Consider the following 18,206-nt stretch of genomic DNA (forward strand, 5'->3'; position numbering starts at 1 on the left):
CCCTTAAGCCCTTTCTCTCTGCCAAAAACATTTATTTGACTCTTAATGTAATGAAACTGTGCTGATTACCAAGAGTTAATAGGCTTTAAATATCTGCATGTAAATCCTTCTGGGAAAGTTCTAGTCATGTACAGTGACACCACTATGGCTTTTGGCCTTTATCTTTCCTTAAAAAGGATTTTTAATACATTTAGAATCCATTTGGTGATTCATTTTGCAAAAAGAATTACAAAATCAAACATGATAAATGTATAGTTCATCATTATCATTAAGTGCTGTAGAAGCTGCCGTGAGGATGACCGTCTACATCATCTCCCAAAGTATCCTGTGGTCTGCTTGGAATACGAAAAATAATGACGCATATATAATAAGTCTGCATAATACATAATCATCCCTTTTAATATGAATAAGAAGTTATAGGAATTATCCTGCATTATAAGATATCTTTTTTTTAAAAAAAAAACAAACTGTAAAAGAACATTTTTGATTCAAAGTTTTTAGTTAATGTTATGCTCAGAGGTGAATAACCAAACTCTCTTTGCATGAACAATATTTTACCAAGAGGTTTTCATTGATTGGTTAGTAGTCAAACCTTCCCACCTAAGCTGCTACCCGGTGGCCTAATTGGAATTCCGGAATACAGAAAGCTAAAGCAAAATAATTTTCTGCATCATTAGGTGCAATTTATATTGGATCTACAGGAAAGAAGCAACACTGTCTACTTTGGACTGTATTATGACGTAAACCTAAAATATACCATATGCTATGGTCAGCTACACCGGTAGTGTGCTCAACAACTTGTGCTTCTGCCATTCTTGGGCCTCAGCCCTGTTCTGTGTCGATGCTAAATGAAGCTCCAGTACCGAGAGGAATCCAAGTAGCAACAGGATCAGGAATGGACCGGAAGCACAAGGAGGTGGCTTCTAGTGCAACCTGGATGGTGACCTCAGTTCCATGACCCTGTTTGAGGGGCAATGCCGCAGATACATGGATTTTTTTCACTCTGTTTTACCTCTGATCCCATTTAAGTGTTGAAAATGGGTTGGTTTCCTCTGATTATTTATTGGAAGCTTTATTTCTTCCGTGTGTCTATAGTGAAAATGGGAGTGAAAAAAACTCACTGAATAACATTGTAAAAGTCTATTATTCATAAGAAAAAATAATTAAATAACCAGTTGCTAGTAAACCATTACAGTATCTGCCAACATAAAGGATTCTGAAAAAAAGCTCCTATAGAATTTTAAAGGATATTATACTCAGTAATTGTGGAAAAATAGACACTTTGATCTAACTTGTCTGCACAGTATGAGAAGTTGAAAAGGCATAATTGTAACTAACCACCAAGCAGGGCAAAGACTTCCACTAGAGATGGGATTAATCTCCCTCTGAGGACAGGGACTGTGACAGCCTTTCCCCTATCGATGAGGCACCCGGAGCTTCGCAGAGAGAGAGGAAATCAAAATGGGACGTCGTTTGAACCCCCATATTGATCCGATAGAGGGGGAGCTTTTTCAAATCTCTAAGACGGGCCCTCTGAGGGTTTTCACTCTGCGAGTGTGGTCTGCCCTAGGGCTGTAAAGGTCCCACTGTCACCTGAGAGGGGTGGGCACGTCCCAGGGCACCAGGCTGCCTTTCAAGTTGTGTCTCATACCCTTCAACACTTGGATGCTGTAAAACCATCACAAATCATTTTTCTGATGCTTTTATCCAAAGTGACTTATGGTAGAGATTTGGGATTTGAACCTATGACCTTCGAAATGTTAGCACAGCACTTTGCTTGTTCAGCTAGAAGAGCTGTAAAACACTACCTGGCTGAGAAGTTCATCATTCTCGTTTTACTTCTATCAAGATAAGAAACAACTTGGCAAGATAAAGGTGAAGATGCCAATGGGTGCATTAGTCACATAGTTGTAAATTGGGGGGGGGGGTGAAGTACAATGTGTGTGTATGTGGCATCCTGTCAGGGGTGAACACTTTCTTTTGACCATTGAGAAAACTCGCCATAGTGTCCTACAATAGATAAGAGGTTATGTAAGATGGACAGATGAGCAAAACACTGTGGTTGAGTTACTGATGGAAGAAAGATCAGTCAAAACACTCTATATCTGAAAGGGTTTCTATTCACAGCACAAATACAGCCTTATCTTGGTCATCCTTTACTCCTCCTTGTTCTAGCGCAGGGGCAAAAAGTGTCCCAGTGTTCCACTGTCTGCAGTAAGCCAGAGCTATCAGGAAATAACATCTCGCAATCACTATAAACAAGGGAGTCACGGACACCGCAGTGCCATCGCTGCACTGATTAAAGGCAGCTATCTGACACCTATTCAATATGACAAGGTTCTGGTTCTCAGCGTCCCCTGTCATTAATTTATCTGTCAGACACCAATCTTCAGCTGTCTTGGAAAAGAGCTCTCAACATGGGACCAATTAATCAAGACTAGATTGGTTATCAAAGGCCCCTAATGAGTATCAGCATGAAAATACAAGTCTGGCCACTGGTTAAAAAAAAAACCGGAGAAACCATCTCCTCTCTTCAAAGTGAATTAAGGAAGAGATGAATATTGTGCTTCTTTGATTCACCACACATCGAACTGACAGCGGTTCAGTCTCTCTGGAGTGCCAAAGCAGAACATTAGTGGGTGCTCTTAAAAGTGTAGATTCACATCATAGGAACCGTTACCCTTGGCCAAAGTACTTTAAATTGAGTTGATAATTAAATGACATAGCTCTATATGACATGACAAGTACTTCACAAAGTGAAATACTTTCCGAACTTGAAATACCTTGCTAAGTTCAAGACCTGCTGCAGTTCCTGATGAGAAGAATTTGTTGTTGTTATGGGTTCAACCTTGTCTGAAAACCTGTCTTTAAGCTCTACATACTTCAGTGAAAAGCACATGGGCGATAGTGCCAAAACCACCCAGAAGAAGTTGGCGGACAGATGCTGGCTGTCAGAGGCAGACAGTTTGAGGCAGGCTGTCAGGGACAAATGGTCAGTGGCAGGTGGTCAGAAGCAGACGGTCTGAGGCAGGCAGACTGAGGCAGGCTGGCAGGGGCATATGATCAGTACCAGGTGGTCATAGGTGGACTATCAGAGACAGACAGTTAGAGGCAGGCTGTGTGGGGCAGATGGTCAATGGCAGCGGGTCCGAGGTGGTCTATAAGAATCAAGCTATCAGGGACAGATAGTCAGAGGCAGGTTATCAGAGGCAAGACAGTCAGAAGCAGGCTGTGTGGGGCAGATGGTCAACAGCAGGTGGTCAGAGGCAGGCTATCAGAGGCAGGCTATCAAAGGCAGGCTGTCAGAGGCAGGCTGTCAGACGAGGCTGTCAGAGGCAGGCTGTCAGGGGCCGACTGTCAGATGGATAGAGGCAGGCTGTCAGAGGCAGGCTGTCAGGGGCAGATGGTCAGAGGCAGACGATCAGAAGCAGACAGCGAGAAGCTGATGTTCAGAGGCGGTCAAAGGGAAACAATGAAAGCTGGTCAATGCAAAAGACAGGTTTGCGTAAACAGTGCCCAGAGAGACATTGCAAAAAAGAAAGCAACTCAACTGAAAAAATAACAACAATAGCAGCATTCAAGGGCTTCAGAGAGCCTCCAAAAAATTCTGGTTTCATTGTGCAGCCAAGGTGAACCACTTAAAATGATTTTCTCTGCACAGTAATTGTGCCACTGTATCTTTTCAATTACTGTTACCTGCAGTTCACTGAGAAGTGGTTGCACCAAGCCCTTTAAGGGGTATCTTATCTATAGTGCATAACAGGCACGTTGAAAACATTTACCTGGCTCCATTCAGCAGAATTTCTTCCAGTTTCATTCCCCAGCATGGAAAGTGACTTCACTTTACAATATTTAAAATATACAAGTACGTCTGCACAGAATGTTGGCAGCAATCCTTCTGTTTTTCCAAAAAATGACACCACACCACTAATGAAGATCGAGGTTAGTCCTCCTAAATCCTCTCAAAGGTCAGATGGAATTTTTAAGACCATTTCTGTCCTGCAATGATGCCGCCAAGCGCTGGCATGTCTCTCCAGCACAAACAGAGGGCTGAGCAGATTCCAGGGCAAGAGACCCTGGCCCTCCTCCAAAAGAGGGGAGAGACCCTCAATGCTACTATCTGTCAACCTCTGGCCAGGGGAAGGGTGACAGGAGCCCGGGGAGGGGGAGGGATCCAGCCTGTACCACAGTGGGGGGGCGCAACCCCTTCCTCAAACTTTTCTTGAGTATTTGAAAGGGAGAAGGATAAAAAAAAGATTAAGCCTGTCTGTCACAGAAAGTGATAAGAAGCTCTCAGAAATGCATTCAGCCGACACCAGGAGGACATGTGGGTGTCCGTAGAGCGGGCCAGTCGATGCTTATCTGTTGAATGCTCCTTAGTGATGGGCAGAGTTCAAGGCTCGACATATGTCCAGAGCGGAGGCTCTGTTCCACAACAAATTACCAGGAATTAGGGAGAATGAGCCCACCGCGGAGAAAGCGGGATCAAACTAGACGGTGTGTGACACCGCAGGGCAGGCAGTAGGCGTGACAGGGAGCCACAACCTGCACTTAGGGGCTCTAGGTCTTCAGTTTACATTCACTCACAGACCATTAAATCTGGATGCCGTGCTGCTGGGTACAAGTGTTCATGTTTTACACTATTTATTTTTAAAATGCCAACTTCCTAGTTCCAGTACATATATTTGAGGGGTTATCCACACTTTTAATGAATAGTTTTATCTTTCACATCATTTTCTCCTCTGCAATGCCAGAATAACATGCTCTTTGAACCATTTTAACGGTAAAAGGATAAGCAAACATCTACTGATTACACATCTACAAAACCAAAAGCATTCGCAATCAGAGCTCGGCCTCCCCCCACTGTCATGTCTCACCTGTTTGTTGTTAGTAAACTTTTTCATTTTTCAAGTGATCAGCGTAATTCTTATGTTTTAAAAGAGTCCATAATCAGAAGCAACGTATAATTTACTTTTTCAAAGCGCAGTTGAAATCAAAACAGCACAGCTGTTGTCCATAATTAGGTCTAACTGACAAAATAGCTATATGCATCATGCTTGAAACTGCCTGTTTTCTTACCTGTAAAATGCTTTTTGAAAAAATAAATTACCCTCTGTACTGGATATGCAGTTATGAAAGACGGATGGATGGAGAGATCTATGTTTGTGCTGCTTCGGATATTACTGCTTTGATCTACCCGCTATCATTCACGTGGATTTGAAAACCAAATTTTGGTTGGCTACCACTGATTATAATAGCATCTTGTTCATCCATCTGGCCAGCTTTAAAACAAGCGAGGAGATCAGCTAATGTGTTCCAGAGTTATAGGGGCAGGATAAGTCTTCCTGTTCAGATTCACAGACCAAAGCATTACGACTCAGTTCTAACAAGGAATTCTCATTCATCGTGTTAATGTGTATTTACCTTTATAATTGTGGTAGAGAGTGCAGCTAAGGGGTCTGCTGAGAATATAGATATTGGGATGAAGGGGTGTGAGATGATATTACCGAGAGTCCTAATCACCGGATGGAGCAATGGTTAGCACTGTTGCCTCATACCTCTGGGACTGAGGTTCAACTCTCTGCCCCAGATCAATGTTTGTGGAGTTTGCATGTTCTCCCTGTGCCATCAAGGAGTTTCCTTTGGGTACTTTGGTTTCCCCCCATGGTGCAAAAACATGCTAAGGTGTATTGGCATGGCCAAATTGTGTGTGTGTATGTGTGTGTGTGTGTGCGCGTGTATCCGCCCTGTGATGGGTTGGCACTCCGTCCTGGGTTATTCCCTGCCTTGTGCCTGTAACTCTCAGGATAGACTCTGGGCCCCTGCCACCCTGCGTAGGACAAGTGGATACCTGGTCATAATCAAAAGCATATTCATGTGTATGGCGAGGGCTATATTTCAGATGTATACAGCGCATGAGGTACCTGGCATCCCCTCCAGGGTCTACCCTGCCTTCTGCACTGTGCTTCCTGGGATTCGAAAATAATTATAAGCAAAAAAATTGCTTCCAGGGTGACATTCATACTGGAGCCTAGAGCTGTACCCCCAGCATACTGCAACTGCACGAATCGCATCGCCTCTATTCCCAATAAAAAGATCCTGAAACGTCCGGGACTTCCATCTTTCTGTCTTTGGTAAAAAGGTGCCCATCACGTCACCTGTACATAGATAAAGCATATTACCAGGTTAGAGGTTTTGCCTCAAAAATGGCCGCAGCAATCCTCCCACCTGACTACCTTAGAGACAGTATTTCGAAACATTTTGCATTGTCAAATCCTGACTTCTAGACATTCTTAGTAGTAGACGGTCGATTCAATGTATTGTTTCCACCATAAAATAGCCTTGTCCTTCTTTATTCCTTTGTAGGTTTGTAACCCCACTATTCTCACTAGAAGCCCAGTGATTTGCTGCTACAGCAATAAGTTGTTAGAGATACCATTGATCAAATTAATAAAATCAATAGCCTATTTTGAAGCACTTATGTCTCTGTGAGCGATGTCATTCTATTATTCAAGGAAAAAAACAAAGCCAGTTACTGTCGGAGAAGCCAAGGAGAATGCATTAGTCAAATGTTATTTCACAGCTATCGAGAATCACCCCCTCCCCCCAAAAAAGGGAATCCAAATGACTGATCCTTCTGTTTTTAAGAGAATCAAGTGAGAAACAGACCCCCCCCCACTAAGCGTCCGCTAATGCATCCCCACGCTAGCAACCCGTTGGATTATCCTCAAGAAATTGCAAGCGTGATAAGTCTAGGCTTTGTCCATCATACCACAATGTCTGATCCATGTTTCCTAACCATCCTGAAAACATATCTCCCAGTATCAAAATGCAATTGCACTCCGGATCACAGAAAAAAAGCACAAGTATGAATGCAAGCATAACAAACGATTGTGTTCCCATCCAATTAACATTTCTGCCTAAGAGTTTCTTAGTGTCAGATTCATATTTGCATTATATTCCAATACTGTATATGTATTCCAGTGGTAATTTGCTTCATCGCTTGTCTGTCACTTGCCAACTGCATTTGTTCCTTTACAAGCAAATTAAATATGAGATGAAATGAGGGATGAAGGGAAAGAGATTCTTGTCAAAAGATTTCCTTAGAAATGAACAAACTGACTTAGCATATTGCTCATGCACACGGCAGTGTGATTTTGCCGTTTCCTGCTTGAATTGCCAACACGGCCCCTTTCTCAGACTCTCAGTCTCTCCAAAAAGAGATGCGTGAAGACCAGTCTGCATCCCCGAATGAGTGTCACGTCAGTGCAGCCTGGTTCACTGCATGTCTTCACACAAATCCGTACCTGTTTTGGAAAGTCCAGCTGCTGCTGCTATCGTTCCTTATTATTCCGCCAAAACCCCAAATATCAACTCCCTGTTGCTTCTGGGTATCGGGGATCTTTATCCCAGATGCACTCCCTCTCATCCACAGCCACCGTTGTTTAATTTGTGACTTTTTTTTTATTTGAGAACTTTGTCTGTGATCTAGTCAGCTGTCACTGCAAAAAAAAAAATTGATGATGATCTACCTCCTCTTATGCATTATTTGGTCAGCCCCCACCCCCACACATATAGCTGAACTGCTATTTATCCCAGGCTTGAATATAGCGCCCCTCCAGAGGTCCAAAAAAATGACTTTGACTGCCTTGGATGAAGCCTCTGAGTCTTTGAGAGCAGAAGCCATGAATTGCGTTGACAAATTGAGCTGTTTCCCCCCCTATTTCTCAGTTTCTTTGATGTGCAGCATAAAGAAAATGGAATTTTCTGCCCAAAGTCTCCTCTTAGGCGCGTGCGGTGGTGTAGCTACATTTTTAACCCGAGTCCCGAGTCGCAGAACACTTTGTTGACTTTCGTTTAATTAACGCCCAGCGAGGCGACGCCTAGAGCGCGACCAGCCTTACTGTGGAGGTAGAGTAGATATGGCTTCATTTTTTTGAAGACACATAAGCTCAGCATCCGGATCCCAGAACTGAAAAACAATAACCAACATCATGCCCATTATGGCTCCTTCTACTACCCAGTGTCCCTCTCTGGACAGCAAGTGTTTAAACTGCTCATACTGCTCAATCGCTTGTTCAATGTAGGGTCATGGTGAATCAGAAAACTATTCCAGGAAGTAGGGGACAGAGATGGACAGCACACTACTCCATAACAAAATGTGCGTGGACAGACACACACACACACACACGCACACACACACTCAGATCTGAACTCATATCTTTGTGGGGAGCATCCATTCATTTCTATGGGAAAAACCCTAATCCCAACAATGACAGCCTTAACCCCTACCCAGCCCTAACCATATGGTACCAACAAAATACAAGACTTTTGACATTTACAGTATAGCACTTTTGATTGCAGTCACAGATTTTTTAAAAACTGAGGTACCTCTTGTGGGGACCGAATAAAATTGTTCCCCACAACGTCAAAATAACAGGTTTATATCACCTTGTCAGCACATTTGGGTCCTACAATGTAATATATACATAACCCACACACAGACACGCACAGATGCACACACATGCACACACATGACATGCAATATGGGAACTCCAGTTGTACATTTTTCAGACTGCAGGAAAGCCAGGCAACCTGGGATGACCATGCAATGCAGCAGGCGTGGGATGGAAACCCTTCGTTTGTGATCCTGAGTTTACAGCAGTGCACAACAGTCCACTAATTCATCCCAAATCTTGCAAGCTTCTCCTCCGAAGGCCAGGCTTCCATGGAGCAGCCACCCGTTTGTCACCGCTCTGTTTAGACATGCAGGAAGATGGTCAAGCTCAGAGGACAGGGGGGCTGCTGTCGCTGTCACCGTCTCCTGGCAACCCAGCCGACTTGCAGACAGCCCTTCCATCACGGGGTGTCAGCTCCGTTGCCGGGGGAGGCAGACACCAGAGTGAGGGTGCATTAATTAGGGGCTGCCGACGTTGAGAGGAACAGTTAATCTTTACCACCATGCTGCAAGAGGAGCATGGCTCTGCTTCCTCACCTGGAGACGACGGCAGCCCGGCCACTGTGTAAATCTCACTCCCCGCAATGGATGGTAAGTCGCTTTGGCTACAGGACTGCCAGCCCTCACACCCCTCACTCACGCTTTCAGATTCTCGTGTTCATAGTAGAAATTTTACGGCACATCTACATCATTCCATTGTAAACGAAAAAAATCAACTATTTCAAAAGAGTTAAGGTCGTTCGCAAACCCCACCGACTATTTACAAGTAAATGTGTGTGCAGACTTGCCTCAAATTAAAAATCTCACGCCGGCCAAAGTTGCCAACCCTGCAGGTCTTGTGTCACCCTGGGTCTCAGCAGTGTAGCGGTGCGGACATCGTGTCCCACCAAAGGCAAGTTCAGAAAGTTTGGCGTGGTGCAGAGGAGGGGGGGGGGGGGGTTTATGGGTTCCTGCTGACGAGTTTCTTACTGAGTACAAGATCCACTTTTGGCACGTCAAGCTTCCAGCCTCATCCCACACACCGGCTTCTCCAGCCTCGCCATCTCCGAGTGCGTGACGCTGAGAGTGTCGGTGACAGCCAAGATTCGATCGTTACTGGGGAGATCCCGCCCCCACCCCCCAGCAGACAGATCCTTTTCCCATCCTTATATTACGCATGTCAGTATAAGGAGTGAAGGCCTTTGTCACAACAGTACAGCCAAAAATGACAAATCAGCTTGATTGTAATTCTGATATCTCAGCTCCTGTGCTCATGTCTTTGAGTTGCGGAAATGTGCCTATCTTCCCTCAATCCCCCCTGCCCTAAAGATGAATGTTTAGAATAAAAACAAAACTCTTGACTGGGGAGCCAGGAAACAGAAAATCCAAGAGCACTTGATTCAGTTCCCTGACTGGCAGAGCAGAGGTTTTTTATTCTTTTTTTTTTAACTGTAATTTAGCAAATATCCATCTGTATTATGGATGAGGTCTAAACTGTAGGCTCTGCTAATTGTTTATTTGCCCTGCAGATGGGCAGATGGGCTGCGGTGTAAGTGGTGTTTGTTTAACTGGAACACTCAGGGTGAAAGGGTCAGCCGGTGCAGGTCGTTAGCATGCCGAGATGCTTCCCGGCTGCCGGTCCTCTCTGACGGAGGATCACCTCCTTCTCCCACCGCGCCAAGCGGCCTGCTGGCTCCTGCTGTACATCAAGGGAGTCCCCCCCCCCCCCCCCACCCGCCCCCTGTGCCCCTAGAGCTGCTTCCAGCAGCATAGCCCTGATGGAGACCCTCAGACAGAGACGGCAGCATGCACCAACAGCAGGACGTGACAGAACTGGGCCATTTCCTGCCGCATTGCATGCGGAGCCTGGCTCTGAGCCTCGCAGTCTCTCTGGATAAGGTTATGTCATTCTCAGCTCGCATACACATCACCTGTAACTCTCACTCGCCAGTAATGAAATGTGCTGGTTTCCAGAGTGTTTTTTTTTTTTTTTAACGGGGGCGTATTTGAGTCAGCTTCCAATCACGAGGGAGAGATTCATATTCCCACTCATTCCAGTCTGCATGAGAACGTGGGCCTTGCGGATAAATTGGTAAGTTCACATCCTTGTTGTTGCTGTGCATTTATCTTGAAACCCAACTCTCTCCTTTAAGTTATTATTTTGTTTTTATTACTGGGAATATTGGTTAGATGACTGTAATTTCCCATTGTACCTTACAGTTTTGCTCTGGGGGAATGCACTACTTCAAAAAGAAAAAAAGAAAACAATTTCTTACAATTACAGTGCCGCAGTGGGTAACACTGTCACCTCATAGCTCTGTGTTTAGGGGTTTGAATCAAACGTTTGTGGGAGAATTTCAGATGGTACCTCTGTGTGATACAGCTTTCCTCTGGCTACTCCAGTTTCCTTACACAGATATGCAGTTAGGCTAACTGGCTTCTCTACATACACTGCAGTGTTTTTATGTATATACCCTGTGATTAACGAGCATCAGTGGCCTGTACTATGAAGCGGGGTTACTGGCTTATTGGGGTAACTTGTCGGATTTAAGATAGTCTGGGCAAAACGCAAGTGAACGATTATGAAGTCCATTTAAACTGTGGTACCTTAAATCCGACAAGTTAACCCGATAAGCCAGTAACCCTGCTTCGTAGTATAGGCCACACATTTATGGTGAACCCCAACCTTGTGCCCTACGCAGCTTGGGACAAGCTCCACCCTTGGGACAGATAACCTGTTCCAGAATAACTGGCTAGAAGCTAGAGGGATGGTCCTTTTTTAAATAAATAAATGCTTCTCTCTTGCTGGAATATCACTGAAGCATGTAGTGCCAGTTTAGATAACATTTCACATATATTTTTTAATTTCATGGGCGTGATTTTTGTTTATTGGAATTGTATTGATAAAGCCAAACACAACAGCTCTCTAATTTCGATGCCATAATGCCAAGAAACTTCAAATAACAAATGTCAGCTGGAAAATACAGCGATTTCCTGTTCAAGAGGGCCCCAAGCCAGGGCGAAAAGCCAGTCAACTGTTGCATCTGGACGATGTCGTACCCACTCCATGTCACCATGTTGAAAAGGGCACTTGTAGTCCAAAACATGGATATGAGACAGGAGTCAGCAATCGCAATACACTGATTAAGTGCTCTTCTGAAATGTAACCTTTCGGAAGTGCTAAATCAATTACTTCCGCACGTTGCTGCCAGTCGATCAGTTATAAAGCGTAGGCGAATTTAACATGGCAATTTAACACCTCAGTCATGTATATCTCAAGGCTAGCAGATGCCAGTCTTGTGGTGAAAAGGAGGGTAACAATCTAATCACTAATTATGCCGTTATTGAAACAATCCATCACCGATAATCAGAGCGACGCCCTGCTAACTGCGATAGCTTCTTAGGTTCAAAACTGAAAATTGTCTATGTGATGATTGGGTTCCATATCCCTGCCATTTAGACAGAGGGGGGGGGGGTGTCCATGTAGAAAGTGCTGGACATGAGAGTAAGATGATATTTACTGGGTGTCATTCTTAAATTGGTTCTACCATGGTTTTTAGCGGGAGAGTGAGTCAGTGATTAAATTGGAAACTTCCGGAAAGCTGTATCACCTCTGCACTGAGTCAGACCTGCCTTTGGCTGAAGGCAGCATCGCTGACGTCTTATGCAGGATAACAAACATTTTGGCTTCCTGATAGGAAATAAGGAATTAAAAGGTTAGAGGCCAAGTGGCAGGGTACTGTATGAACTTAGGCCAATGACGAGCCGGGTGAGAACCGCAATGACTGTATGATCTGTACGGGAGCAGGGGGGGGCTGACAGCGCTGAACAAGGGCAAAGCTGCTCAGTCACACACACACATTGGTGTGCCCATCGAAATGGGGACCTTGCATTCATTTCTGTAGGAAAAGCCCTACTCCCAATCACAACAACTGTAACCCCTACCCAGCCCTACCCTTAACCATAAGTAACCAAGCAGAATACACTTCTGGCATTTTTAGTTTTTTGATTGATTTTTATAAAATCTAGTTTGCCCTAGTGTGGGCTGAAAACATGGCTCCCACAATGTCAAAGTAACAGGTTTTTACCACATTATGGGGACATTTGGTCCCCACAATGCAATATATACATGACCACGTACATACACACACCTACAGACACACACACACAAAGATTCAAACAGTGCTCCCTAATCACTAGATACCCCCTCTGGTGTTATGTAATTCCATTTAAAAATGCCAGTCATTTATAGCTATTCATTACTTTATTGAAGTAGCTTTGGTATTTTACATACTTGACAGACAGAAGACCAACCCACCCCTTTTTTCCGCAAAAGCACTATTGACAGGCTGCTAAAGGAGAGATATATGCAGAGTAAATGAAACTTCAGTCACAGAGGGAGATGCAGCCTGCTGAATGGGTACCGACACCCTGCAGCCTGCTGTGTAACAAATGGATCATGCCAAGGCCCCTTTCAACCTCCAATCGAAAAACACAAAAACGTACATTTACTTAGAAGGCCTGTTTATCTAAAGTGACTGACAATCACTTTAGTAATATGTGGGTTTTATCCATCCACCTTCTATACACTTACCATGGTCAGAGTCGGAGAATGCAGGAAACCCCTGGACGGCATGTGGCTCCATCATAGGTCACAAGCAATCATACCCCAGCGGCTCTTCCCAGTAGGGAGCTGGGAGGGAGCAAAAATGTGTACTGTCTGGCAGGGAGCTTGTGGGAAGGAAAAACATTGACCGACTGTGGGTACTTGAGGACCGGATTGGGAAATATTGCAAAAAATTACCACTATGTCTGTTAACACTGATTTTACTACAACAAATAACAAGATATAAAGATTAAATTCATATTAATTTTACGGTTTTGTCATGCCCTGCTCGTCCGATACTCCCGTGTGCCTCTCCCCCTCATTTACCTCGTGTGGAATCCAGGTGTTTCCAGCCAGGGACGGATTACGGACTGGGCCAGCAGGGCCGCTGCCCAGGGGCCCTTGGGGTTCAGGGGGCCCGTGGGGCCCCTAGCCCAAAACAATTTGCAACGCTTATCAACAATGTATTTTCGTTTGTCTATTTTAGAGGGCCTACATTCTTTGATCCTCTGCCTACAAGGGCCCCTGACGCTATAGGGAGGGCGTTTGGCTGCCAAGGGCCCTTGAATTGTGGTGGTTGTGGTGGTGGTGCTGGTGGTGGTGGTGGGGGGCCTCGCGAACGTTTTGCCCAGGGGCCCACACAACCCATAATCCGTCCCTGTTCCCAGCTGTGTATAGTTGTTGTTAATTAGTCTTGTTGTATTAAGTGCTACCTAGTCAGTCTTACCCCAGTCCAGTCATTGACGTCGATTTTGCGTGTACCCTATATTTTTTGATTATTTCCCCTGAATAAACTCCCACCTACCCAACCTCAGGGCTTCTGTTCTGCTTCCCTGCTATGCAACCATGACAGGTTTGTTTGTAGCTTTTCCCGATTTACCCCTTTATTGAACCCCTGGCATGTTTATGCAGATTGGGACATTTGTATAGATCCATGAGCTTTGCTGTGGTAAAATTAAAAACAATCACCATGCTAATGACCATTGACCAAACAATTTAGCCAGCACATTGACTAATGACACTTATTGTACTGTTGGCTGTTTGAGTCCAAGTTTGTTCATAGTCTTGCTCATGCTTAGGGTGTAGTGCAGCTTTGTAGCAGAGATCGAGGGAAGTGGAGTAATTTTCATTGCCATACAGGGCGTTTCAGGAAACTTCTTTAGCTCAATATGCTTTTTAAGAAACGGAGTAACAGCAGGGATCCTCACAGGCTCCTAAAGATGGATCGAGAGATTGCTGAATAATGCATAGCGGGAATGTTCCTAGCTTCGAAATCCGACACTTTCGGAGACCATCGATAAATCAGCACCATGTTATCACGCTTTAAAAAAAGAGAGGGATTAAACAGGTAGGCCCCCTCTAAGAGTATGATAAATAAAAGCTCGTTTTCCTGTAACGAGGATGCAGAAGAAGACAGAATACGAGCCCTCGGATTTACAGTGGTCCATCTTTCAATTTAAATCATCAGTCTATGCTTTGCTTACTGCTTGCTCAACTTAACTTTCCCCATTCAAATATGATTTATTCTGGTCTTCCTGTGAGCCACAGTGACAGGTAGTAATACCACACAGGCATGAAACAAGACAGCTGAAATGTAAGCTATGTAGTGCTCTGAATTTCAGTTCTCCAGATTCTCAATGAAATGACAGACAGTTTCAACATAATATTAATTACTAATCTCACAGAATCGTCAATCTGATCATGATTTTATTCTTCCAGAGGCTGTTTATTTTCTGGGTAAGATGGCCTCTCGATGTGAAATTAAGAGAAAGTTGTTGAATGACAATGAGAAAGAGTTTCCAGGTCTATGCACAACGAACATCTCCGTACCTCAAGGATGACTTATTAGGTGGCAGAATATCGAGCTGTCGAGTTCCTGTAGCACCAATTCTGGAAATATCACTCACCAGCCATCATGAGGGAGTCTGAAGCTACAAAGGTCCATGCTGCAGTTATGGAGTATCTACAGCTGTCAGTGCTGTGAACCTGGTGGAAGGCGAGGGGAGGAAGAAATCATCTCCCTTCCTTCCATTGTGAGCCATACGTGATTAATGTTGTCAGGGAAGCTGCTGATAAAAGCCTGTTTTTTAGAAAGAGACAAAAACTCAGTTTCTCATAAGCAGATTGAAAACGTCACTTCATTTACATCATACAGTACTTCTTTAACATGAAGAATATGCCCTCCCACATCTTTTTTTCCGCTATGAATTTTGCATATTGTTAATAATATAAACCATAGACACAACGTTCTCTTTTGCTAATTATTTTATCTTAACAACTCAGTCAACAACCATATTTCATAAGTTTTCATTATTAAGTGGGTAATTTACAGTACTTTTACCAGGTTGTATCCTAATTCAGAAAAATCACCGTTGCACTGTACAGCACAAAGCAGCAGCACTGTTGTAAACGTGATATCGGTTAAGAGGTTGTTTTTCCCCCAGTAATGCTAATCTGTATTGTAACATTACTGCAGTTCTGTCCTAACAGCAGAGAGGGTCTCAAAGCCGTCCAGGTTTTGCTGTCTGATTGCTATCCAGTTCTCCCCGTCAAACAGGTTTAAATAACGTCTTGTTTCTCATTCAGGGATTTGACTTGGGTTCTGACGAAATCAGTACTGCTCTCCAGTTAGTGATCCTCGCTATGAGGACCTAGACACAGTTTTCAGTTAACCCCATGCCTTAATTTACTCATCTAACATTAATTGCTGATGCTTACAAAAATTACCAAATGACCTAATCACTACAAAGAAAAAAACATATCTGAGAGTAAAACACTACACTGTACAGTATTATATTCTCAAACAATTTCTAGAAAATATGTATTTTCATGTGTCGTATTCTTCAATGCGATCATAAAACAAAGTGAATAATGATCAGGAAATGCCCCCTGACACCGATGGCTGAACTGGGATGAACTGGGAGATACATTTTACAGACACTGGACACACAGCCTGTCGTCGTTACAAAAGCTGGTTTCAGCAGCTGTGGTTACAGAGGATTTTCACAGGAGCAATTACAGCTGTGGAAAGCAGTAATCATCGAATAGAGTGTCACCAGGAGCCCCTCGGGGGGGCAGGGGGGTTCAGGGGTATTGATGAGAAACGGAGACTCCAACAAGTCCACGACTGGCCCCGTTCTCATTGAGGAGCTCCATACTTGACAATGGAACACCCATACCACAAGGTTCATATGCAGTCTATACTGCCAGGTTGACTGGTACTGTCACTGTTGTCCATGCATGCAAGCCTCCTGATGCCCCTCTGGGTCAAGCAGCCACACTCTATGGTCAAAGCAGGTGACTCTATTCAATGATGTAGGAAGCGGAGGTTTTATCACCGGTGATCATCAGTTTGTTTACGCCGGCAGACACAATTTCAGACTAGAGGAAGTCAGCTTCCCATGATCCGCTTGAGGGGGTCATCCTCACCTCCAAATGATGTGAGGAGCTGCGAGACTTGGAATTCCCACGTTGCTGTTGACGATGAGTCACAAAGAGTTTCTGGGTAGGAAATGACCACAAGCAATAGATTAAACAGACAATTATGGTCATTATCATCCAAATCTGACCATGACCATACACATACAGCTCTGGTAAAAATTAAGAGACCACAGCAATATTTACGGTTTCACTTATATTTCAGCTTATGGGTTTTTAAGCGGCTGTGTAAAATATACATCCAGCCTGGCTCCTTCCTGTTTCTCATTAATGAAGGGCTTCTTCCTTGCTTTATGGATCTTCAGTCCTGCTTCTAGGAGCCCGTTATGAATTGTCTTAGCAGTGCACTTCACACCATTTAATGTTTCCCAATCCTTTTGAAGGTCACTTGAGGTCATCCCCCATTTATGAGACACTGCCAGTTAAGTTTACAGTCATCTCTGGCATTAGAAGGTTGCTTCTGCCCTCTTACCTGGCTGGTTTTTGGTTATTGCCAGTGTCTCCTGCTTCACTTTGTTCTTAGAAACTTTGAGCCTGGAACAGCCTGATGCGCAGTGCAGCCTCCTGCTAGCAGAACCAGGATTAAACCTGGATTTTAAAACGCAGATTTTTAAAAAGTATAAAGTGGTGTCTTTTCCAAAGCTGTATTTCAGGAAATTATTCATTTTCCATACCTGCTTGTCTTATGCAGGGTTGCAGGGGTCCGGAGCCCATCGTGGAAGCTATGGGTGCAAAGCAGAGAATAACTTAGCATGAGGTGCCAACCCACTCACATTATTCACAACTAGGGACAATTCAGCAACTACAGTTCACCGTAGATTGTGGGAAGAAACGGGAAATGCATCATGATGTCACGGGGAGATCATGCAAACTCCACACATGGAGTCAGGGCGTACACTAGCGAGGTGTGAGGAGACAGTGCTGCCCACTGCACCTCCATGCTACCATTTATGGAAAATAGGAATTCAGAATTTTTTAAATGTGCTGTGACATGGAAGACAGTGACCATTGTTGAAGCCATGTTCAGTAGCTCCAGTGTAGAAGAAAGAAAGATTATCAGAGTAGCCCGGTTTACAGCATCTGTCTGTGAAACTTACTCACTGTGATTTGGGACCCTCTTTTATGCATTCACAACAACAGTGCCCCCTGCTGGGATTCCCCATTAGTGCAGGGGCAGTATCTTCATTAAACCCATTCTAATGACATTAACCAATCAACATAAAACATGCAAGTATAAGTATGGCATGGGGCCTCCGCAAGTAGCACTCTGGTGTCACGCCTCCAGAAATATGGGTCTGTTTCCCGCCCCCCTGTGTATGGAGCTCACACGCCCTCCCTGTGTTTGTAGTTTGGTTTGTATTCGGGTTTACGTTTGTAGTTTTACCTGAATTGCCCATATTGAGCCCTGTATTGGGGTAGAACTCTATACTGGAAAATGGATGGATGCACAGGGATACAATATTATATATCAACAGGAATAATTTAACATCGCAGTAACAAGTCCGATGAAAGATAACTTTATAAAGAACTTGTGAAAACTTACAGAATATGTGTCATAAACTAAAGAGACCATTTTGTATCCAATAGTTATCAAACATGAAAGTTTTTTTTTCTTTTATAGCTAAATGAAAAGCAAGTGCTGAGTGGTCAAACACAGCAGAAGAGGATTAACCTGGAGCAGTGAAATCATTTTACCAGCGGGTGCAAGATCAGAATTGTTTAAAA

At 44.0% G+C, this 18,206-nt stretch overlaps 1 protein-coding gene and 1 long non-coding RNA gene across 4 annotated transcripts in view; one reads left to right on the forward strand and one right to left on the reverse strand.

Annotated features, from left to right (window-relative positions):
• The window catches only part of LOC125706188 (carbohydrate sulfotransferase 8-like), a 108,778-nt gene that overhangs the window by 26,747 nt on the left and 63,825 nt on the right, over nucleotides 1–18,206 (forward strand). The gene's annotated exons all lie outside the window — the stretch shown is intronic.
• Nucleotides 16,127–18,206, reverse strand: part of LOC125706189 (uncharacterized) — a 68,592-nt gene continuing 66,512 nt past the window's right edge. The window contains exons 2-4 of the long non-coding RNA XR_007381922.1: nucleotides 17,156–17,203; nucleotides 16,954–17,069; nucleotides 16,127–16,544 (exon numbers count right to left, since the gene is read on the reverse strand). This is a non-coding gene — a long non-coding RNA (uncharacterized LOC125706189). The remainder of the gene's footprint in view (nucleotides 16,545–16,953; nucleotides 17,070–17,155; nucleotides 17,204–18,206) is intronic.

Source organism: Brienomyrus brachyistius, chromosome 13 (genome assembly GCF_023856365.1).
Source record: "Brienomyrus brachyistius isolate T26 chromosome 13, BBRACH_0.4, whole genome shotgun sequence".
Classification (NCBI taxonomy): domain Eukaryota; kingdom Metazoa; phylum Chordata; class Actinopteri; order Osteoglossiformes; family Mormyridae; genus Brienomyrus; species Brienomyrus brachyistius.